This window comes from Somniosus microcephalus, chromosome 7 (assembly GCF_052327205.1).
Source record: "Somniosus microcephalus isolate GS21.2 chromosome 7, FLI_Smic_1.0, whole genome shotgun sequence".
In the NCBI taxonomy this organism is placed as follows: Eukaryota; Metazoa; Chordata; class Chondrichthyes; order Squaliformes; family Somniosidae; genus Somniosus; species Somniosus microcephalus.
The window spans coordinates 42,871,616-42,895,862 of record NC_140993.1 but is presented as its reverse complement, the minus strand read 5'-3'; the positions used below and the strand labels follow the sequence as shown (position 1 = coordinate 42,895,862).

The 24,247-nt window shown below is 44.3% G+C and overlaps 1 protein-coding gene and 1 long non-coding RNA gene across 9 annotated transcripts in view; one reads left to right on the top strand and one right to left on the bottom strand.

The window, feature by feature from the left end:
* Nucleotides 1-24,247, bottom strand: part of adgrb1a (adhesion G protein-coupled receptor B1a) — a 658,584-nt gene that overhangs the window by 575,237 nt on the left and 59,100 nt on the right. The gene's annotated exons all lie outside the window — the stretch shown is intronic.
* LOC147114620 (uncharacterized) lies at nucleotides 1,065-23,777 on the top strand. 2 transcript variants are annotated; one of them, XR_015078964.1, is made up of 2 exons: nucleotides 1,065-1,238; nucleotides 22,879-23,777. It is a non-coding gene; the product is annotated as an uncharacterized LOC147114620 (long non-coding RNA). The 2 variants fall into 2 exon arrangements; XR_015078965.1 differs by lacking the exon at nucleotides 1,065-1,238 and adding an exon at nucleotides 11,465-11,542.

The window sequence follows — 24,247 nt, the reverse complement described above, 5'->3', positions numbered from 1 at the left end:
GGTCTCAGCGAAGATACATTTTTCAAAAACCACTAAAAAAAATTACAATAAAACACTAGAAAAATGACATTTACTTTCTGCTGCATCTGAAAATCTAGTTGTAATTTTAAGAGAACCTCTGAGCAAGACCAATTTCAGGAAACTCATATACAAGGCTTTGTATCTTGGGGCTATGGCCAGTTTTATGGGCGGAAATGCATTCGGGCGGAGGGATCGATAGATGGCCAAAAAAAGATGGATGAGGTTTGGGTGAATTGTAGTTACATGCGTAACGCATCAATAATTCCGCATTCTTTTAAGCTACGTACAGGAAACTCTCATTTAAATGGCACCTAAATATCCGGAATTCTCTATTAACCAACAAAATTCTCACTCTGAAAACAACACCTCAATAACCGGCAATGTTGCCGAGTACGAGTCTCCCGCCGTGGCTGAGTTGGTCAGTGGGGGTAGTTCTCCAAACTGCCACTACTCGGCTTCTTGGCGCTGTCGGAAGTCGGAACACCTCAATACCCCTGAAACAGGAGTCTGACTCTCCCGCGCTGCCGGTAGTCTCTTCTGATCTGCCATTTTACAGGGGTACTGTGTGTCTCCCACGCTGCTGGTAGTCATTGCATTGCATTACTCTCAACTGGCAGTACTGTACTTAATCAAGCATCTTCCACCATCCATTTAACACAACATTCTGTAGGTGAGTACCCAATTACTGTATACTGCACATTTCTTGATTTTTTAAATTTTCTTTGTTAAAAATAGCCTTGGTAGATAGCCCTCTCCGTCATCCGGAATTTTTGATCAACCGGCAACACGCCAGTCCCGTCGGTGCCGGATACCAAAGAGTTTCCTGTAATTGGTTTGCGCCCAGGTTACATGTGCCTCTGTCCATGGGACTGAAGTCAGATCTATATTATTACCATTTCCAGGCTTTACCTGCTGCCCTTAATTTTGCTCAAACTGAAAAGGAAAGATCATTGTAAATTTTTAAACAAAAACATTTCAATTATTGTAATGTGTGATAAATACAATGGGTCAGAAATTCGGGTCCCCAAGGGTGAGTACGCGCTGGGTACTCACGCGTAGGCCCAATGAAAGTGCCGGTTTCATGCATGCAATGCGCATGCGCTGGAAACCGGACTTCCGTTCCCTTGAAGGACGAGGTTCACAGGTCGAACGCTTGCGGCAGAGAGGCAGCACGTATGCCTGGAACTTCCGTTTCTTTTACAAGTTTCTCCAGGAGGGTAAGTCTCTAGCAGCTGCATGTTTAAAAACAGTCACAAGGCCTGCTTTTAACAAGGTAAGTGGTGAATTAAGTAAAATTAAAACATTTTTTCCACAGGTTTATTATTTTTAAATACTTTAAAAGAAAGGTAAGTTTATTTTTAGCCCCGTTAAAAACTGTAATTAATTTTTCCAAAAATTTTAATTATTGTTTAAAATAGTTATTTTATGTAATTTATAGTTATTTTTAAAATGTGATTTAAAAAAAAAATTATTTGAAGTTTTAGTTAGGTTTTGGGGCCGATCTCTATTCATAGATTTGACAGATCTTCCTGTCAAATCTATGAATAGAGATTCCCTGCTACGATTGGCTCTCCATGGCCCATGTGATCCCAGGGGACGCTTCGAACTAACTGCGCCCCTGGGATACGCAAGCACTGCGCGCCAGCAGTTGGAACAGGCCCAGGATCGGAATCCCACGCGGGCCCACAGCACAACGGCCGGCGCGCTAGGTAAGTGCAGGTCGGGGGCTTGCACCCGTGGGAAGCCTCCGACCCGAATTTCTGGCCCGTTTGACACAGAGCTATTAACCTATGGATCAGAACACATTAAAATGGGAAGAATTTGCATTTATATAGTGTCTTTTATGCAGTCAGGATGTTCCAAAGCACTTCATAGCTAATAAGTTGCTTATTTTTAAAGTGTAGTCATTGATGCTTTGTTGGTAAATTTGGCATCAATTGTACATAGCAAGATCCCATAAACCATAAATGAGATAAGCCACCAGTTAATGTGTTTTGGTGAGGGATGAGTTGGTTGAGGGATGAATATTGAGGGATGAGTTGGTTGAGGGATGAATATTGATCAGAACACTAAGAGAACTCTCTGCTCTTTGTTAAGTCGTTTCACGGGATCTTTAGCATCCAATTGGACAGGTAGACAACACTTCAATTTGATGTCTCATCCAAAAGATGGTCCCTCCAACAATATAGCATTCCTACACTGAAGTGTCAGCCTTGATTATTTGCGCAAGTCTTGGAGTGGGACTGGAACCCAAAATCTTCTGACTCAGAGGTGAGTACTACCACTTAGCTCAATAATAATGTATTCATTATGTTGGCTAATGTGGCTTTTTCATATACATGCAATTCTTGCAATTTGAGCAACAGAGATCATTTGCTAACTTACTTTTTAAAAATCCTGACTGTTGAAATACTCTAGAAGAGAGAAACAGAGACAAATAATTGTATGAGGCTAGTTTTCCATCGACCTCAGTAGCTTGTTCAACATTGAGATGGCCATCAAACCACATATCATATCTATCACCAATTCTAGAACGGTTCCCATGGATTGGAAGGTAGAAAATGTAACCCCACTATTTAAGAAAGGAGGGAGAGACAAAACGAGGAACTACAGACCAGTTAGCCTGACATCAGTAGTAGGGAAAATGCTAGAATCTATTATTAAGGACATGGTAACAGGGCACTTAGAAAATAATAACTGGATTGGGCAGAGTCAACACGGATTTATGAAGGGGAAATCATGTTTGACAAATCTGTTAGAATTTTTTGAGGTTGTAACTAACAGAATAGACAAAGGGGAATGAGTGGATGTGGTGCATTTGGATTTTCAGAAGGCATTCGATAAGGTGCCGCACAAGATGTTATTAAACAAAATTAGGGCTCATGGGTTTGGGGCAAATATATTACCATGGATTGAGGATTGGCTAACGGACAGAAAACAGAGAGTAGGAATAAACGGGTCATTTTCGGGTTGGCAGGCTGTGACTAGTGGGGTACTGCAAGGATCAGTGCTTGGGCCTCAGCTATTCACAATCTATATCAATGATTTGGATGAGGGGGCCAAATGTAATATATCCAAGTTTGCTGATGATACAAAGCTAGGTGGGAATCTAAGTTGTGAGGAGGATGCAAAGAGGCTTCAAGGGGATATAGATAGGCTAAGTGAGTGGGCAAGAACATGACAAATGGAATATAATGTGGAGAAATGTGAAGTTATCCACTTCAGTAGGAAAAATAGAAAAGCAGAGTATTTTTTAAATGGTGAGAGATTGGGAAATGTTGGTGTTCAGAGGGACCTGGGTGTCCTTGTACACGAATCACTGAAAGTTAATATGCAGGTACAGTAAGCAATTAAGAAAGCAAATGGTATGTTGGCCTTTGACATAAATCATGCCATTCTTGTAGAAATGACTTATGAAATATACTGGGCGGACTGCTAGTGGCGCTGTCCAGGGAGAGTATAAATTCTCGGGCACGAGCCCAGCTTGCTCAGGGACATTTTGTAAACAGGAACTAGTGAAGGATAACTAGACTTCCATGTTGTGAAACAGTCAATTAAAGCCTTGTTTAATACTCTGACCAAGTGCCTAGTAGTTTTTTTATGTCAGCCTTTATTACAAGAGGATTTGAGTATAAGAGTAAAGATGTCTTACTGCAATTATATAGGGCCCTGGTGAGACCATACCTGGAGTATTGTATACAGTTTTGGTCTCCTTACCTAAGGAAGGATATACTTGCCATAGAGGGAGTGCAACAAATGTTCACCAGACTTATTCCTGGGATGGGGGGCTTTGGCCTATGAGGAGCGATTGAGTAGACTAGGCCTATATTCTCTGGAGTTTAGAAGAATGAGAGGTGATCTCATTGAAACATACAAAATCCTTACAGGGCTTGACAGGGTAGATGCAGGGAGGATGTTTCCCCTGGCTGGGGAGTCTAGAACCAGGGGTCACAGAACTGAGATGAGGAGAAATTTCTTCACTCAGAGGGTGGTGAATCTTTGGAATTCTCTACCCCAGAGGGCTGTGGAGGTTCAGTCATTGAGTATATTCAAGACAGAGATCGATCGATTTTTGGATATTAAGGGAATCAAGGGATATGGGGATAGTGCAGGAAAGTGGAGCTGAGGTAGAAGATCAGCCAAGATCTTATTGAATGGCGGAGCAAGCTCGAGGGGCCGATTGGCCTACTCCTGCTCCTATTTCTTATGTTCTTACATACTGCATATTTCTAGCCACACAGCATCACTTGAATCTTACCTTACTTTACCCGCATTGCTGCTGAAACATTTATTCATGTTTTTAATCACATGCAAGCTTAACTTCTCCAATGCTCACTTTGCCAGCCTTCCAAGCTCCACCTCACATATACTCACACTCAACCTAACCTTTGCTGCCTCCATTTGGTACCACACTAAGTTCTGCTTGCCCATCATCTTCAATTAAAAATGTCCCCATAGCCTCCTCCCATCCTACTTCTGTACATTGCTCTAGCCCTAGGTTCAAGCTTGAGATAAATCTATCCTCCTGCACTTCTCCCCCTTCTGCTCAATTATTAGTGCCACAGTCATCAGCTGTTTCGTTTTGACTCTCTGGATTTCTCTAAATTCCTCTGCCTTTCTGCTTCTCTCCCCATCTTCAAAATCCTCCTCAAAACCTTTTGCTTTGACCATGTCTTCGGTCACCTCACCTCACCCTTAATCCATTTCTTCTTTGGACATTTACTATATTAAAAAGGATGATATAAATGCAAACCGTTGTTCTTATTGTTGACACTTGCATGGTCCTGAGAGCCAGAACCCGATGAAGGTATTTAAAGCGCAGAAAGCTTTAGGCTACACTTTTTCAGGAGGAAAGTTAAAGTGAGCAACAAGTGAGTAATGAGAAGGAATGGCCTGTGTGCAGTCAGTGGTATGTTATGATGAGAAGATTGTGGATTGTGATGGCCAGAAAGCATGTGCCACATGGCTGATAAGAACATAAGAACATAAGAAATAGGAGCAGGAGTAGGCCAATCGGCCCCTCGAGCCTGCTCCACCATTCAGTAAGATCATGGCTGATCTGATCCTAACCTCAAATCTACTATCACTCTCCAGCCCACCCGAACCCATGTGATCTCCTGGGAGAGGCGAAAAACCAGATAAAAAACCCAATGGCCAATTTGGGAGAAAAAATCTGGGAAATTCCTCTCCGACCCATCTAGGCGATCGAAACTCGTCCAGGAGATCACTCTGTCCCTGTATTTCCAACAGTACTTACCTTCTGTAAAAGGTGATCTCCACCCCAGCCAGGAACAGGCCCAATTTGCTCTTGAAGGACACCTAACTGGCAGCCTGTTCGATGTCTCCACTAATCCCTGTGAATAGAACCATCTCCTAAAATCTAGCAGAATTAGAACACAAGAAGTAGGAGCAGGACCAGGCTACATGGCCCCTGGGCCCGCTCCGCTACCCACAGGGCCATGATGGTAGAGATCCCAGCTGCAAAAAGACCCTGTGACAAGTCAAAGCTGAAATGGCGAGACTGATTTTGGAAGGGGAACAATTGGCATTACTGGAGGATTGCAAGCATTGCAGGGGCCAGCACAAAAGAAAGCACAATGGTGACATCTTGTGGTACATATGACCAAGCTGGTTTTGATAACTAACTGAATGCATAATGCCCATCTGTATCATGTAGGTAGGTGCTTTGATGCATGGTAACCAAGCTGACTACATGGTATAGGTAGAAATGATATATATCGCATGCCGTGTATTGTTTGCAGGCTTTGTTTTGTCATTGGGAAACAATGGATGCTCTTTCTTACCAAAATCAGGACATTTGGGAAAGCATTCTTTAAGAGAATAGTACTGAGGGCATCAGGAAAATGTCGATGCATTTTAATGTAAGTTGGAATCTAATGGAAAAATCACAACAAAAATTCACCGCAGAAACAAGCACGTAACTAAAAGTGACGCCTCCAGAAAAATAGTGATGCTCAACAGATTCCATTGGAAATGGGGAGGCTGAGGAAACTAGGACACTGGAAAACATAAGTTTGAATCTGCCTGCCTGAACAAAACAAACGCCAATGACTCTGCTGATGCTTCTCTTCCTTCTAAAGTAATAGCAGTTAACTGATAACTGGTTTGCTGAGGAAATCCATCTTTGGAGCAGGGCTTCCCTCACAGCTAAGATAAAAAAGTGGCCAATTTGCAAATCTTAAAACTACAGCGCCTCTAATCATTCAATCAGCAGTTCAATCTCAAAGAAAATACTTAACAAAAGCAGGTGCTTTACGTACAATTGATTAGACTTCAAACCTTTTGCTGCTCCCTTTGGATGAAATTTAGCAGCAGATTGATTCTAGTTAGTGCACCAAATAATGATTGGGAAATTTCACGCTTGGATCAGAGCTTTGAATTTAATTGTTGAACATGGATCAGGAATTGCATGTATTGGGAAAGAATAGGAATCAGTTTGACGGATTACAATTGAATGCCTGGGCTGGTGCAAAATAATCTATTAAATTGAGATATCAATGCACGGTGAATGGAAGGAATACAGGCTTAATTTCCCCACACTGTGACAATTCTGATTTCAACTGTACTGTTATAGAGACTCCCTGAACTGACGCTCGGCACTTCCCTGCATAGGAGATGGGAAACCAGATCTCTGACCAGTGGTGGTCCAGTGGGAGTTCACAGAGGGAAACCTGCAAACAGGGAAAAATCATGAGTTGGGTTGGTGGGGGAGACATCTGTGCAGATCACGTCAGTGTTTATCTGGAGCTAATTGCACCATTGTGTAAACTGAGCAAAGATTCTGGTTCTTGAAAAACCTGTAAAATCAATGGGCTAGACATTACGTAGCGTCCCATTTGGGGGCGATAACTTTTCAGGGAGTGTAAAAGTATCACCGGGCAAAAAAGATTTGCTGCTGCCAGGAACTTCCGCTTTAGTGCTCCAAGTGGGAAGTGGAGCGCCAAATCAAGCGCTACCACGTCCGCTGGAGCACTAAAGGGAGTGAGAGGGGCGGTATCGGCAGAGCGCTGAGCAATGTTTGGGGCAGCTTTGCCGTCTTTACAGGCTCCTTCCCTCCCGTAAAGGGAAGGGCCAATGCTGCATTGAATGAATCTTCAGGCTGTGTTAGTTGGGCAATGGCACCTGTGCAACGCACATGGCAGCCCCAAGCACTCTAAGAGAGTGCAGGGCTGAGCAATCACGGCAGCAAAAGAATGCAGGAGGCACCAGAGTGGGGACATAAATAAAATTTGCCCTACCTGACCACCACTGCCTTTAAATAGCGCTCCCCAAGCGGCCAGCCGAGGTGACAAAGGCCTAGAAATTGAGTTTTGGCTTAGCCAGGGCTTTAGCGCCAGAAATTAGTGCCGGCGCTAAGTCCCCTGCGCGCGCCAAAAATTCAGTGGCGCCGCGCCCAAACGGCTGCCGGCGCTACTGAAGGGTCTTATCGCCTGGAAAAGGGCGCTAACTGCCGTTTCGCGCCGCAATTCTGGCGCTGCGGCACCCGATGCGGTGCGGCAGGCTGGGGAAGTGCAGGCCTCCTCCTTCCGTTAAGGAGGAGCTGCCTGCACCCGGCCGCGGCCCGCGCAAATCTGCTTAAAAATGAGCCCGGCACCTCGGACAAGTGCCGGGCTTGCATCTGTTCCGGGGGGGGGGGGGAGAGAAGTCCGGGGAGGGAGCTGCGGGCAGGCGGCCGGCGGGAAAGCGGCCGGCCGCCGCGGGGCCTTTAATGCGCCGGCGCTAACTGCAGTAAGGCACCTCTGACAAAACGCTGGTTGCAGCTGCCACGGGCGAGGCGGCCGCAACTCAATTTCGGAGTTCGGGCGGGTTACCACAGCAACCGGGACGCTGCGCACACCGATGACGTCATCGGTGCCGGCGCAGCGCTACCGGAGCAACGCCGATTTAGGGCCCCAGGGAATTTCACTACTGGCCATAACTCCGGCGCAAGGCCCTCTAGCGCCTCAAATGAGGCGCTAAGGCTACTGAATTTTCAGCCGAAAGCGTCCTGCAGCTGCCGCTGTTGACACCTGACGATGCTGCAGGGGGCAGAAGTGAATATCACTTCCAGGGCACTAACGGGGCACTGCGCACTGGATGATGTCACGATTTTCGGGGCGCAAGAGAACGAGGCGGTAAGCCTTAGCGTGCATCGGTGAATTTGCCGCGCCCAATCGGTAACCCCTTAGCATCCCGTTACCGCCCCCGCAGGTGCTAACGGGAGGCGCAAACCAGGGGAATTTCTCCCCCAATGGCTTTTGTTATCAATGAGATGGAAGTCCTGCACAGAGTAAGCAGAATCCCCAGGGTGAGATGATACTTATCTCAGAATGCTGAGAGAGATCAAGGTGGAGATTTGCGAAGGCACTGGCAATCATTATGAGGGAGTCACTGGACACTGAGGAGGTATATTCAGAAAGGGTGACAAAATAGACACAAGCAACTACAGATCTATTAGTGTTAGTTCCATTCCATGTAAAATAATGGAATCCATTATCAGGAATAAACTTAAGGATCATCTGCATAATAATAACCTAGTTAACAGCAGTCAGCATGGATTCAAAAGGGGACAATTCTACCTGACCAACCTCCTCGATTTCTTTGAGGAAATGACAACCCAAGTGAACTCTGGGAAACTCTGTGGGCTAGATTTTCAGTATAGACAGTTTTGGGGCGCTAACCTTAGCGCCCGCCCGAAGTTAGCGCCCGCCCCAAAGTAGCGCCCCGTTGCCGGAAATTCAGTGGCTTCGCCCTAAGAGGTTGGTGGAGCGCTAAAAGAGGCGTTCCACTACTATCTTTAGGCGCTAAGCCGGCGGTGCAGTGCGCAACACCCGAGCTCGGGCGCAGCGCACGGCAGACACTCTGGTGCCAGTGAGCTCTTAAAGGGGAAGGGTGCATGTGTTTTTTTCAAAGGCAGAGTCTGGGGGGGAACAGGAGGAGGAGGAGGAGGAGGATGAGGAGGAGGAGGAGGTGGTGGTGGGAAACATAAATACACCGTTCACAACAACACACTGGATCCTTCCACACAACACATGCAGACTGCCTTTTATAGTGCAGGAGGAGTGCCCTTTAATTTGCGCTCCCCAGGGTGTGTTGCGTTCCATTTTACAAACGCTCTGGACGCCAGTCGCACAATGGGGCGGTCCGACTGAAGTTTGGATTCGGGGCGGCCAAAGGGCGTTGCACGAGGATGTGACGTCATTTTCTGCGCGCGCATCCGGGCGGCCGCTAAACTTTGCGCCGGCGCTAACGGGCAACTTAATTTGGGGCGGGGCGCAAACTGCGCTGCGCCCGGGCGCTACACGCATAGCGCCCAAAAATCACTTCTCTTAAGGCGCTAACTGCTGGCGCAAGCAACTGAAAATCTAGCCCTATGTACCTCAACTCCCAAAAGGCAATTGACAAAGTTCCACACAAAAGGCTATTAATTAAACTCAAAAGCTGTGTGGATTCAGAGTAAACCCTGTGATTGGATCAGAAACTGGTTGAAGGGTAGAAAACAATGAATAGTCTTTAGAGAACTTATGTCAGTGTGGTAGGAACTACTGAGTGGGGTGTCTCGGGGTTCATGCTGGGACTATTAGTGTTTCTAATTTACATAAATAACTTGGATTAGAAACTCAATGTAAAGTGGTCAACTTCTGTAGATGATGCCAAACTACAAGGGGCAGTGAAATTAGAAGACGTTGCTCAGGTATTACAGATCTGTAAGTGGGCAGAACAATGGCAGATGAAATTGAATGCAGAGAAATGTAAAGTGCTACTCATAAGAAGAAAAATAGATAACATGGATACTCTAATGTGGTATTGAAACAGACAAGAATGAAGTTGAAAGAGAGCTAGGAGTTTTAGTCGACTCAATGCTAAACATGTCCCATCAATGCAGAGCGACAATCAACAAAGCTAATAGGATGTTGAGCTGTTGGGTCGGAAGGTAAATGCGCCATGGAATACGCTATTGAACCATGTAGACCTGCAAGGTCCTGGGTTGCAACATTTGGTCTCAGCATCTCTGCACTGAATGTGGCCTCATGAATAGGGTTCTAGTTAATTCCTTGGAAAATTTTCATTTTTATTTTTAAACATTGGCCCAGAAATTCAGGTCGGGGGCTTCCCACAGGTGCAAGCCCCCGACCTGCACTTACCTTGCGCGCCAGCAGTTGAGCTGTAGGGCCCCATGGAATTCCGCTCCGGGGCCTGTCCCAGCTCCCGGCACACTGTGCTTGCGTGTCCCAGGGGCGTGGTTAGTGCGATGCGTCCCCTGGGATCACGTGAGCCATGGGCAGCCAATCGGAGGAGGGAAAAGGTAGACCTGTCAAAACTTATAAATACTACGGGCCCAAAATAGCAGTAAACCTTCAAATAATTTTTTTTTTAAATCACACTTTTTAAATAGACTATAAATTACATTAAATAACTATTTTAAACAATAATTTAAATTTTTGAAAAAAATAATTTTATATTATAACAGGGCTAAAAATAAACTTACCTTGCTTTAAAGTATTTAAAAATAATAAACCTGTGGAAAAAATGTTTTAATTTTAATTAATTGACCACTTACCTTGCAAAAAGCAGGCCTTGCGCCTGCTTTTTAAATGTGCAAATCCTGCAGGCTTACCCTCCCGGGAAAACCGGTAAAAAAAACCTAAGTCAAAGTGCACACGCAGCCTCCCCTGTGCGCACGTTCAACCTCTGAACCTTTTCGTTCAGAGGATCGGAAGTGCCGGTTTCCCGCGCATGCACAGTGCATGCAGGAAACCGGCAATTCCATTCGGCCTACGGGTGAGTGCCCCATGCGTACTCACCCGTGGAGACCCGAATTTCTGGGCCAATCATTAAATCCAAGATGGGGAAGGAATAGGTGGTACATTTTCTGGGTAAAAACCAGAACAAAGCCTCTCAATATAATAAATATCACCACAATCTTTTGCATTTTCATTCTCAGCTTCGCCTTAGCAGCAGTTCCTGTCTTTATAAAACATTTGATGTACCATCAACAGAAGATCCATTATTAAACACTTATTAATGTCAGACACCTCAGGCATTGAGCCTCTCTATATGCAAATTTTGTGTCACACTGCACTTAATTGGCTCAAATGTCTTATTCACAAACAACAAATAGCAACTAACTTTTTTTTAAAAAGGAGCTAAGTTTTTGAAACTACAGGAAACTTTGTTATATCCGACACCGACGGGACCGAGCTGTTGCCGATCTATCAAAACTGCCAGACATACAAAGTTAATGTTGAAGCATACGGAGTCCGTATCTGACAACAAACACTGTTGCTTAGCAACAGCTTCAAACAGTCGGCCCATACCTTGGAAGCGTCTCTGTAGCTTAGCAACAGCTTCAGAGAGACTTTCCAAAGCCTGACTGTTGGAAAAAAAAGCCACGAGAAGAAAAACAACCTAACAGAACAGCTCCTGATTTCTGCCGGCAGATCGAGGTTTCCGGACATACAACCTCCGGATAAACCAAAGTCTCCTGTACCCTCAGTTGCCAACTTGGATTCTTACTAAGGTAAGAAACGTAGGTCAGGAAATATGATTTGTCATTAACATGAATTCAAGAAAATGATTAAACTCACTACTGTAATACAATAGCATTTTGTGTTAGCAATGCCTCCAATATTTTCTGTCAGAGATCTGCGCCTGGAGTTTATGGGAGCTCCTAAACCCATGACTCTCGGTTGAAGAAATGGAACAAGATATGATGGCTATAGTTTTCACCGTGAAATTAAGCCTTCAATTCATAGTTTTATGATTAACAGCAAGACTGGCCATTTACAGATCATGCCCTGATTTGCTGTTTGAAATATCCATCTCCCTTCCCCACACCATAATTAGATGAACAGTAAGGGTTCGGACCTCTTACACCATATAACAGGCAGAGATTCATTGATTTATTTGATATATGATATATATGTAAATGTGATATGCGAGGTGAGTAGGTTTATTTAATTATTTCACTACCTAACCACCGGTAGGTAAGAAAAACACTATGGGCTGGGCTTTTGTCCATAGTCTCGCTGATAGTGGTGGAAAATAAGGGAAAATTCAGCAAGTTAGTCCAAATGCCACCACAGTGCTGACCTGGATTTCTTCCCTCTTGCCCCACTAGTTCTGCTGCTAGCCACTCTTCCCAGTTCATCATATGCAAAGGGTGCTCCCGAGAAAATCCCCTCCCATCCACCTGTGTTACCGTTGCTTCCCAGGACCACCATGTCAAAGGTAGCTGCTGTCCATGGGAAGTAGAGATCATGATTTTGTAGCAGACTCCGCTCTCTCTCCCCACTCTGGTATCCAAAGAACTTATCTGCGTAGGCTTCGATCTCTGCTGAGGCCTACAAGGCTGCAGCTCCATCAGTCCTTAGAGCTTTTCTGCCCCATCAGTCCGTGGAGCTTTTCCACCGCTTCAAATGGTCAGCCGCCTCTTTATATTTTAGTTGCCGCAACGCTAGGCTTTTATGGCCAAGCTCTGGTGAGCTCCCTTTTGCGACAGGCATCCCACTGGGAGCCTGCCATGCATCTGTAATGAGCCCTGGCCCAGGAAACAGGGTTGAGTTTGCAACAGTGTCGGGGTGGCGAGCAGATGTTCCATACCACCGAAACATCGCTGCTAGAAGGAAAAGATCCCGTTTATATATTTATTTATTTTCCAGGAAGCAAAATAAAACTTACTCCAGTGTCTCTTGGGAGATCTCTTACAAACTTCTTTTATAAGAACCTAAGAACATAAGAAATAGGAACAGGATTAGGCCATATGGGCCCTTGAGCCTGCTCCACCATTCAATAAGATCAGGGCTGAAATTCTACATTAAGTCCACTTTCCTGCCCTATCTCCATATCCTTTGATTCCCTTAGTGCCCAAAAATCCATCAATCTCAGTCTTAAACACACTCTAGGGCGGCGATTTCACCAGCCCTGGCGAGTCCAGTGCGGCCGGAGCAGACAGCAGCCTCAAACTCCGCACCCATCTTCATCGCGCCTCCTCCAAGTAATTTTGCCCTGATTGGGCTTATTAAGCCAGCCCTGCGAGGTTCCCAGCCAATTAAAAGGAAGCGGGTCTGATGACGTCATCTGATGACACGTCATTATCCGGTTTCCTTAAAGGTGCCATGTCCACATTCATTTTGATAGTTGTGCTGTCAATGTTCTACAGCATTGAGGTGCCCCAAACACTGACAAGCACTGCACAAAGGTGCACGGCTGCACCCAGGCTCTCCCTCTATATGCTTATGGAGGGAGTCACAGAATGCATGAAGGTTCTCTTCCCTTCCAATGGGCAGAAGACATCTCCCCAGGAGACCAACGCAGCCTGGTTGCACATTGCACAGGAGGGCACAAGCAGGGATGTCATCAGGAGGACCAGGCTGCAGTGGTGCAAACATTTCAATGATCTCAGTAGATCACGAAACGTTACTGCCAAGCCACACTCAACCTCATCCTGCTGTGCCACTCATCACATCCCCATCACTCTGCCTTCCCTACCCTACTCCTGCACATCTTTACTTACACCAACTTACCTTGCACCTCCACCCATCCCTTTCTATCTACATTATCACTTTCCCATCTCACTAGCCACCCCTCACACTCACCTCATCCTACTGCAAACATACCAACTAACTACGCTCAAGGGTAGGCACTTGGATGTTTTAGCCAATGTTCATGTGAAGTTTTGGTAATGTGCTGTCAAACATTGAAATCTTTATTTTGAACACTTTGCATTCTTGCACAGATTTGTGTGCACCTTTGGAAGTGGCTTAGTGAGTTGCAGTGAATGGTGAGACATAATGTCCCCAGCCCCCGCAATGGTGATGAGTGTGAAAGGAATGGCTTGGGCATTGTAGGGATGCTTTATGGTGCTGGTGTGGGGTGGTGACAACCTGGGGCATCATGTGGCAGCCATGGTGTCAAGTGTTAAGTGAAGCAAATCTGGACATGGTGTGGCCATCGTTGGTGTCCCAGGCAACAATGTGCATGGGTGATGATACCCTGTGTTCAGTGCAGCATCGGTTGATTGCGGAGAAGGTTGCTGTGGATGTTGATGCTGCTGGTGTGCCCGGTGATGCTGGTGTTGGGGCTGATCGTGGTGGGATTCTGAGGACCAAGGTGAGATTTTTTCAAGGGCACCGATGCTGATGGAATAGATGGTAGATGAGGTTGAGATGACAGAAGCGATTTGTCAATGTTGAGTTAGGTTGTTCCAAGGAGGTGACAGTGGATAAAGAGATTACTCCAAATGCTTCAAAAGTGCATAAAGCTCAAAAGTGGGTTCCAAATCATTAATGCTTCAGCTTCTGACATTGGAATGTGACCAGCTGTAAAATGTTAGCTTTTAGACCACTTTTGTAGCTGTCACCTAATCAAAGAAATGGAGAGTTGTTCAGAACCCGACATACTTACCTGGCGTGATCCCCGAGCGATGGGAACCTCGTGGAAAGCTTGGGAAAATGCTTTGCACCTGGTAAAATGGTGATTAAATTGCTTTAAACACCCTCTTAACTAGCACAATTGCATGACCTGCCGCTTAGTGGTGGGTCTGCAAAGAGCAGGCAGAGCTGGCACTAGGGAAACTCACAAGGAAGTGAGTTTAGAGTGGGATACTGCCCGCTTTTGATTTTGACAGTGGACCCGCCTCCAAACCTGCCCTCTGAGCGCCAGCAAAATTCAGGCCAATGACTGAGCATCCACAGCAATCTGGATAGAAAATTCAAAAGATTTCCAAATCCTTTCAGCGCCCTCACCTCCAACTTGCAACAGCATAAACTGGATGGGATCAGTGCAGTGGTGAGAAGTGATATTGGCTCAGAAGATCAAGATGAAGAATCGGTTTGGGTGGAAATAAAAAATAATAAGGGGATAAAGTCTCTGATGGGTGTAGCCTACAGGCCCCCGAACAGTAGCAATACTGTTGGACAGAGTATAAATCAACAATTAATGGAGGACCGTAAAATAAAGTATGGTAATAATCATGGGTGATTTTAATCTCCATATTGATTGGACAAATCAAATTTGCTATCGTAGCCTTGAGGAGGAGTTCATAGAGTGTATCCAGGATGGTTTCCTAGAACAGTATGTAATGGAACCAACCAGGGAGCAGGCTATCTTGGATCTCATACTGTGTAATGAGACGATTAATAAATGAACTCATAGTAAAGAATCCTCTAGGTAAGAGTGATCATAACATGGTTGAATTGCAAATTCAGTTTGAGGGTGAGAAAGTTGTATCTCAAACCAATGTCCTGATCTTAAACAAAGGCAATTACAGTGGCATGAGGGCAGAACTGGCTAAAGTGGACAGGAAAAATAAATTAAAAGGTAGGACAGTTGAAATTCAGTGGTGGACATTTAAGGAGATATTTCATAACTCTCAACAGAAATATATTCCAGTGAGAAAGAAAGATTTTAAGAGAAGGGAGCACTATCCATGGCTAACTAAGGAAGTAAAGGATGGTATCAAATTGAAAACAAAGGCATACAATGTTGTGAAGATTGGCGGGAGGCCAGAGGATTGGGAAATTTTTTAAAACCAGCAAAGGATGACTAAAAAAATAAACAGAGAGAAGATGACTTATGAAAGTAAACTGGCAAGAAATATTAAAACAGATAGTGAGAGCTTCTACAGGTATATAAAAAGGAAGAGAGTAGCTAAAGTAAACATTGGTCCCTTAGAGGATGAGAATGGGGAATTAATAATGGGGAACGGGGAAATGGCAGAGACTCAAAAAATATTTTGTATCTGTCTTCACGGTAGAAGACACTAACAACATCCCAATAATGGATAATCAAGGGGCCACAGGGGGGGGGGAAGTAAAGACAACCACTATCACTAAGGAAAAAGTACTTGGTAAAATAATGGGACTAAAAGACGACAAGTCCTCTGGACCAGATGGCCTGCATCCCAGGGTCTTAAAAGAAGTGGCTGCAGAGATAGTGGATCCATTGGTTGCAATATACCAAAATTCCCTGGATCTGGAGAGGTCCTAGCGGATTGGAAAACCGCAAATGTAACACCCCTATTTAAGAAAGGAGGGAGATGGAAAGCAGGAAACTATAGACCAGTTAGCCTAACATCTGTCATTGGGAAAATGCTGGAGTCCTTTAGTAAGGAAGTGGTAGCAAAGCATTTGGAAAATTATAATGCAGTCAAGCAGAGTCAGCATGCTTTTATGAAAGGAAAATCATGTTTAACAAATTTGCTGGAGTTCTTTGAGGATGTAGCGAGTAGGGTAGATAAAGGTGAGCCAGTGGGTGTGGTGTATTTGGATTTCCAGAAGGCATTCGATAAGGCACCACATAAAAGGTTATTGCATAGGATAAGAGGTCATGGAGTTGGGGATAATATATTAGCATGGATAGAGAATTGGCTAACTAACAGAAAGCAGTGAGTCGGGATAAATGGGTCATTTTCCAGTTGGCAAACGTTCACTCGTGGGGTGCCACAGGGATCAGTGCTGGAGCCTCAACTATTTACAATCTACATTAATGACTTGCATGAAGGGTCCGAGTATAATGTAGCCAAGTTTGCGGATGATACAAAGATGGGTGGGAAAGCAAGTTGTGCAGAGGACTCAAAGAATCTGCAAAGGGATTTAACAGGCTAAGTGAGTGGGCAAACATTTGGCAGATGGACTATAATGTGGGAAAGTGCGAGGTTATCCACTTTGGCAGGAAAAATAAAAAAGCAAATTATTATGTAAATGGAAAGAGGTTACAAAATGCTACAATTCAGAGGGACATGGAGGTCCTTGTGCATGAAACACAAAAAGTTAGTATGCAGGTACAGCAAGTAATCAAAAAGGCAAATGGAATGTTGGCCTTTATTTCAAGGGGGTTTGAGTATAAAAGCAGGGAAGAACTGCTACAACTGTACAGGGTATTGGTGAGACCACACCTTGAGTACTGTGTACAGTTTTGGTCTCCTTATTTAAGGAAGGATATACTTGCATTGGAAGCAGTTCAGAGACGATTCACTTGGTTAATTCCAAAGATGAGGGGGATGACCTATGAAGAAAGGTTGAGCAGGTTGGGCCTATACCCATTGGAATTTAGAAGAATGAGAGGTGATCTTGTTGAAACATATAAGATACTGAGGGGGGCTCAACAAGGTAGATGCAGAGAGGATGTTTCCCCTCATGGCGAAACCTAGAACTCGGGGGCATAGTTTCAGAATAAAGGGTCGCCCTTTTAGAACTGAGATGAGGAGGAATTTCTTCTCTCAGAGGGACGTAAATCTGTCGAATTCTCTGCCCCAGAGAGCAATGGAGGCTGGGTCATTAAATACATTTAATGTGGAGATAGACAGATTTTTGCAAGATAAGGGAGTGAAGGGTTATGGGGAGCGGGCAGGGAAGTGGCTTTGAGCCCAAGATCAGCCATGATCTTACTGAATGGCGGAGCAGGCTCGAGGGGCCAAGTGACCTATTCCTGCTCCTATTTCTTATGTCCTTATATTCTTATGACTCACTTGTGAGAAATGCCATGGGGATCTGCTAGCATATGTCAAAGCTTTGAGGCATTGTGTGTACTTCATAGAAACATAGAAACATAGAAGATAGGAGCAGGAGTAGGCCATTCGGCCCCTCGAGCCTGCTCCGCCATTCGATGAGATCATGGCTGATCATCCAAACACAGTACCCCGTACCTGCCTTCTCCCCATATCCCTTGATATCTTTAGTTCTAAGAAATATATCTAACTCATTCTTGAATATATTTAAGGACTTGGCCTCAACTGCCTTCTGTGGTAGAGAATTCCACAGGTTCACCACTCTCTGGGTGAAGAAATTCTTCCTCATCTCTGTCCTAAATGGCTTACCCCTTATCCTTAGACTATGACCCCTGGTCCTGGACTCTCCGACCATCGGGAACATTCTACCTGCATCTAGTTTGTCCAGACCTGTCAGAATTTTATAAGTTTCGATGAGATCCCCTCTCATTCTTCTAAACTCCAGCGAGTATAAGCCCAATCGACCCAATCTCTCCTCATACGTCATTCCTGCCATCCCAGGGATCAGCCTGGTAAATCTTCGCTGAACTCCTTCCATGGCAAGAACATCCTTCCTCAGATAAGGTGACCAAAACTGCACACAGTACTCAAGGTGTGGTCTCACCAAAGCCCTGTACAACTGCAGCAGGACAGCCTTGCTCCTGTACTCAAACCCTTTCGCTAAGAAGGCCAACATGCCATTTGCCTTCTTCACCGCCTGCTGCACCTGCATGCTTACCTTCAGCGACTGGTGCACAAGGAAACCCAGGTCTCGTTGCACTTCCCCTTCTCCCAATCTATTGCCATTCAGATAATAGTCTGCCTTTCTGTTTTTGACACCAAAGTGGACAACCTCGCATTTATCCACGTTATATTGCATCTGCCACACTTCTGCCCAATCACCCAACCTGTCCAAATCATCCTGGAGTTTCTCGGTGTCCTCCTCGCAGCACACACGCCCACCCAGCTTTGTGTCGTCTGCAAACTTGGAGATAGTACATCTAGTTCCCTTATCTAGATCATTAATGTATATTGTGAATAGCTGGGGTCCAAGGACCGATCCCTGCGGTACCACACTAGTCACTGCCTGCCACTCGGAAAAAGACCCGTTAATTCCTACTCTCTGCTTTCTGTCCGCCAACCAGTTCTCTATCCAAATCAATACCTTGCCCCCAATCCCATGTGCCTTAACTTTACATGCTAATCTCTTATGTGGGACCTTATCGAAAGCCTTTTGAAAGTCCAAATACACCACATCTACTGGTTCTCCCTTATCTATTTTCCCAGTTACATCCTCAAAAAATTCCAGTAGATTAGTCAAGCACGATTTACCTTTTGTAAACCCATGCTGACTTTGTCCGATCCTGTCACTGTTTTCCAAGTGCTCAGCTATTACATCCTTTATAATGGACTCTAGCATTTTCCCCACTACCGATGTCAGGCTTACCGGTCTATAATTTCCCGCTTTCTCTCTACCACCCTTTTTGAATAGTGGGGTAACATTAGCTACCCTCCAATCCATGGGTACAGTTCCAGATTCCAGCGAATTTTGGAAGATGATCAGCAATGCATCTACTATTTCTAGGGCCACTTCCTTAAGTTCCCTAGGATGTAGATTATCAGGCCCTGGGGATTTATCGGCCTTCAATCCCGTCAATTTCCCTAACACCATTTCCCTACAAATACTGATTTCTTTCAGTTCCTCCCTCTCATCAGACCCTATGTTCTCCAACATCTCTGGGAGGTTATTTGTGTCCTCCTTTGTGAAGACAGAACCAAAATATGCATTTAATTGGTCTGCCATTTCTTTGTTCCCCATTATAACTTCCCCTGCTTCTGACTGCAAGGGACCCACACTTGATTTCACTAATCTTTTTCTCTTCACATATCTATAAAAGCCCTTGCAGTCAGTTTTTATGTTCCCTACAAGCTTACTTTCATATTCTATTTTCTCCTTCTTAATTAATCCCTTTGTCCTCCTTTGTTGAATCCTAAACTGCTCCCAATCCTCAGGGTTACCGCTTTTTCTGGCCAATTTATATGCCCTCTCCTTGGATCTTATGCTATTCCTAATTTCCCTTGTTAGCCACGGTTGAGTCACCCTTTTTGTTTTATTCTTATCCCAAACTGGGATGAACAACTTCTGTAGTTCATCCATGCGGTCTTTGAATGTTTGCCATTGCCTATCCACTGTCAACCCTTTGAGTGACATTCCCCAATCAATCCTACCCAATTCGCGCCTCATACCATCGTAGTTTCCTTTATTTAAATTCAGGACCCTAGTCTCCGAGTCAGCTATTTCACTCTCCATCCTAATGAAGAATTCTATCATATTATGATCGCTCTGACCCAAGGGGCCTCGTACAACAAGATTGCTAATTAATCCTCTCTCATTACATAATACCCAGTCTAAGATGGCCTGATCTCTGGTTGGTTCCTCGACATATTGTTCCAGAAAACCATCCCGTAAACATTCTAGGAATTCCTCCTCCACAGTATTTTTACTAATTTGGTTAGCCCAATCTATATGTAAATTAAAGTCACCCATGATGACTGCTGTGCCCTTATTGCATGCGTCCCTAATTTCCGGTTTAATGCCATCCCCAACCTCCGTATTACTATTTGGAGGTCTATATACCACTCCCACTAACGTTTTCTGCCCCTTGATATTTCTCAGTTCTACCCATACAGATTCCGCATCATCAGAGTTAATATCCTTCTTCAATTGTGTTAATCCCCTCTTTAACCAGCAATGCTACCCCACCTCCCTTTCTTTTTTGCCTATCCTTCCTAAATATTGAATACCCCTGGATGTTGAGTTCCCAGCCTTGGCCACCCTGGAGCCATGTTTCTGTAATCCCAATCAAATCATATTCGTTTACCTCTATTTGCGCAGCTAATTCATCCACCTTATTCCGAATGCTCCTTGCATTAAGACACAAAGCCTTCAGGCTTGTTTTTTTAATGCTCTCAGTCCTATTTGAACTATTATTTACTGTGACCATGTTTGATTTAAACCGTTGAGTTCTTTGCCTTCTAATTTTGTTTTTCTCCTTCCTGTCTTTTGCTTTTTTCCTCGTTTCCCTTTCCTCTGTCTCCCTGCTCAGGTTGCCAACCCCCTGCCACTTTAGTTTAAACCCTCCCCAACAGCACTAGCAAACACTCCCCCTAGGACATCGGTCCCAGCCCTGCCCAGGTGCAAACCGTCCTGTTTGTACTGGTCTCACCTCTCCCAGAACCGGTTCCAATGTCCAAGGAATTTGAATCCCTCCTCCTTGCACCATTCCTCTAGCCACATATTCATTTGAAATATCCTCCGATTTCTACTCTGACTAGCACGTGGCACTGGTAGCAATCCTGAGATTACTACCTTTGAGGCCTTATTTTTTAATTTACCTCCTAACTCCCTATATTCTGCTTTTAGGACCTCATCCCATTTTTTACCTATATCGTTGGTGCCTATGTGCACCACGACAACTGGCTGTTCGCCCTCCCCCTCCAAAATGTTCTGCAGCCACTCCGAGACGTCCTTGACCCTTGCACCAGGGAGGCAACACACCATCCTGGAGTTTCGATTGCGGCCGCAAAATCGCCTATCTATTCCCCTTACAATTGAGTCCCCTATCACTATAGCTCTTCCACTCTTTTTCCTCCCAGCCTGTGCAGCAGAGCCACCCATGGTGCCAGGATGTTGGCTGCTGCTGCCTTCCCCTGATGAGTCATCCCCCCCAACAGTATCCAAAGTGGTATATCTGTTGGAAAGGGGGCTGGCCGCAGGGGATTCCTGCACTACCTGCCTGCGCTTCAGTTACCATTCTTTGACACAGATGCAAGCTTCTGTGTCACACTTTAAAAAAATAAGTAGAATAAAAAGAAAGAAAGCCAGTCGCTACCAGATGGTTTCTTTCAACCTTTAATTTACTTCAGGATCTCTTTAAGAATAATTAGACTCGAATTGACATCAGGAACACCCAGCAATTGGACCGTGTGGCTTTAAAGGCAGAATATACATTATGTGCCATAGGGTATACGGTTACAAGACAGAGTATCCTCTGACTTACCATCAGCATCACCCATGGGGGAACTGCTTGTAAGTACATGAAATTATATTAATCATCTCTTGTTTGATGTTTTGATAGTGCACAGGAGTAACAAGTAAAACAATGCTGACCACATCAGACACCATCTCCATACGCAGTTTAATGAGATGCACCAAACCAAAATCTTACAAAGCTAGTGAGATATTGGGAGAACTTGCAAATTGGAAAATGCCAAATCAGGGACGCGGAAGAGGTCAGAATGGGAGGAGCGCAGAGATCTCCGAGGGTTGTAGGGCTGGAGGAGGTTACAGAGATTGGCAGGGGCAAGGCCATGGAGGGATTTCAATGCAAGGATGAGAACTTTACATTTGAGGCATTGCCGGACCAGGAGCCAATATAGGTCAGAGAGCACAGAGGTGATGGGTGAACTGGACTTGGTGCGAGTTAGCATATGGGCAGCAGAGTTTTGGATGAGCTGAGGTTTATGGAGGGTTAGTGCCAACTGTTGCAGTTGGTAAGTGCTTTACTTTGGAAGATGCACTTAGCAACAGAGCCAGCAGGGAAATGAAACACTACTGGACTGAACGGAATTAGAGTAGTAAATTTGGGTTCAGTGTTCTCTAACAATTTTAGTAACTATATTATTCACATTACGTTCTACGTAGAAAGCTAACTGAGCTCCATTGATGTCAAAACACAGGAGCTCCAGTGCCTTCTGGCTACTTTCATGCACAACTGCGATAACAGGAATAAATAGAAGCAAAAGTAAAGTTTCTGATTCCAAAGGCAAATATTCCTACTGAGTAAATTAAAGTTGCAAACCAGAGGCAATTTTTTTTAAGCTTAAGTAAAGTTGGTATATGTTAATTAAAAAATGAATATTTAATTGCCTTGGTAAGTTGCCAGCAATATTAAAGCACATGCCAGATCATTTTCTCAATTTGCCAATGGGAGGAGATCCATCTTATATTAAAACTGTTGAATTATTTAATTGAAAAGCGTGTAGTTTCTTCTGACTGACATTAAGCATCCAGAGCTCTTTGATAAATAGAAATACAGAAACCAAGGCTTTGTTTTCTTCCAGTTAAAGATACAATGCCAATAACCTAGGAGACTTATTTCTTTAGTTTTTATTGGGAGCGTTAACCTCCTCTTGATATGCTGCATAACCAAGAGAACTGGACCTAACCAATTCTAATCTCTGCTCATTTTGGTCTGCAAGGACACTGTTTTTTATTTACAAGGGGTTCTAAGTTTTTGATCTCCCATGGTTTTGTTTTTATTAACTCTTCCTGCCCCAACAATTGTTTGTTCCTTTTACTTCTGAAGATGGTGAGTCGTGCACTGCTAGCCTCGCCTTTACAGCTGGATAAGCTTGAGCCTAGCCAACTGTCAGCATCCATCAGCAGACTATTTGAGCATTTGGGGTATCACAGCCAAGCCCATTGATGTCTACACATGTGGCCTTTGCAGCAGGAGTCACTGCACACACAAAGAGAACTCTGGCTGAATTTTTGTCCTGCCAAAATCAGGAACACCGAGGGCAATTGTAGCAGCACCACCATTCCCCCAGCTGATAACTTGCTGCAAACAAAGCGTCAGACAATCCAGGCCTGTATAACTCAGTATCACACCACGTGACGCATTTGCCCACTGTGCCAATGGGATGGCCCACCATTTTTTCCAAACGAACTTCAGATGTAACAATTAAGCAAAGAAGAAAGTAAGAAAGTGGGACCTTGCTGTGCGCAAATTCGCTGCCGTGTTTCCTACTTTACAACAGCGACTACACTTCAAAAGTACTTCATTGGCTGTAAAGCACTATATAAATGCAAGTCTTTCTTTTCTATTTTTTCTGTTTTTGCAACACTACATATTCTGTTCAAGTCAGGTCTGGTGTGTTTACTGAACCAATGAAGTCTGCGATTCAGAAGCCATGGATGATTTTATTGAACTCATTACAAAGTTTTGTCATTTGCCCTCTACTGGGCCACAGCGCCTCTAAATTATACTGGGTGTTGGGGTGCTATCTTCCACATCGCTGCTCCACTTGAATGTCTGCAAATTGACAAAGCTTGTGAAATGCAAATTAGTCATCTCTAAAACTCGAATCTGTGGCCTTCTGGCCTTGAAGCTAGATTATAAGATTTTGTATTTCTTCTCGTGGGTGTGATATATCTTCATGTTGAGAAATACGCTGAATAATAAAGTGGGACATTATTTCCCTTAATTAGTATGATATACTGCTTTACTTCCCAGGAATACAGTAATCAGCTGGAAAAATCTAATTCAGCATACATCTGTCTCATTAAATATAGTATAGGCTGGATCAGACTGCAAAATGATGCCGAGAGTTAACTTTTTTTTCCTGTTGTTGCAAGAAAAAGTGCACGTAAAAGTAAAGTTTTCCATCCAACTTGGAGAAGCTTTACATTTCAGTTCAACACTTTTAAAAAATAAAACAAACACTGTTTAGTTATAATTCCCACCAAATATGTGTTAATAATACCCCTCCTGCTTAAAATGCCCTGCAAATATGATGCAGTTAATAAATCTCCAAGCACTGTGCTTTTAATAATCATCCAAATACTATGCTGTTAATGTACCCAAATATTGTGCGGATGGTGCCCTCCAGATACGATGCAGTGAATACACAAAATACTCTGCTACTAATACTCTTCAAATACTGTTCTGAACC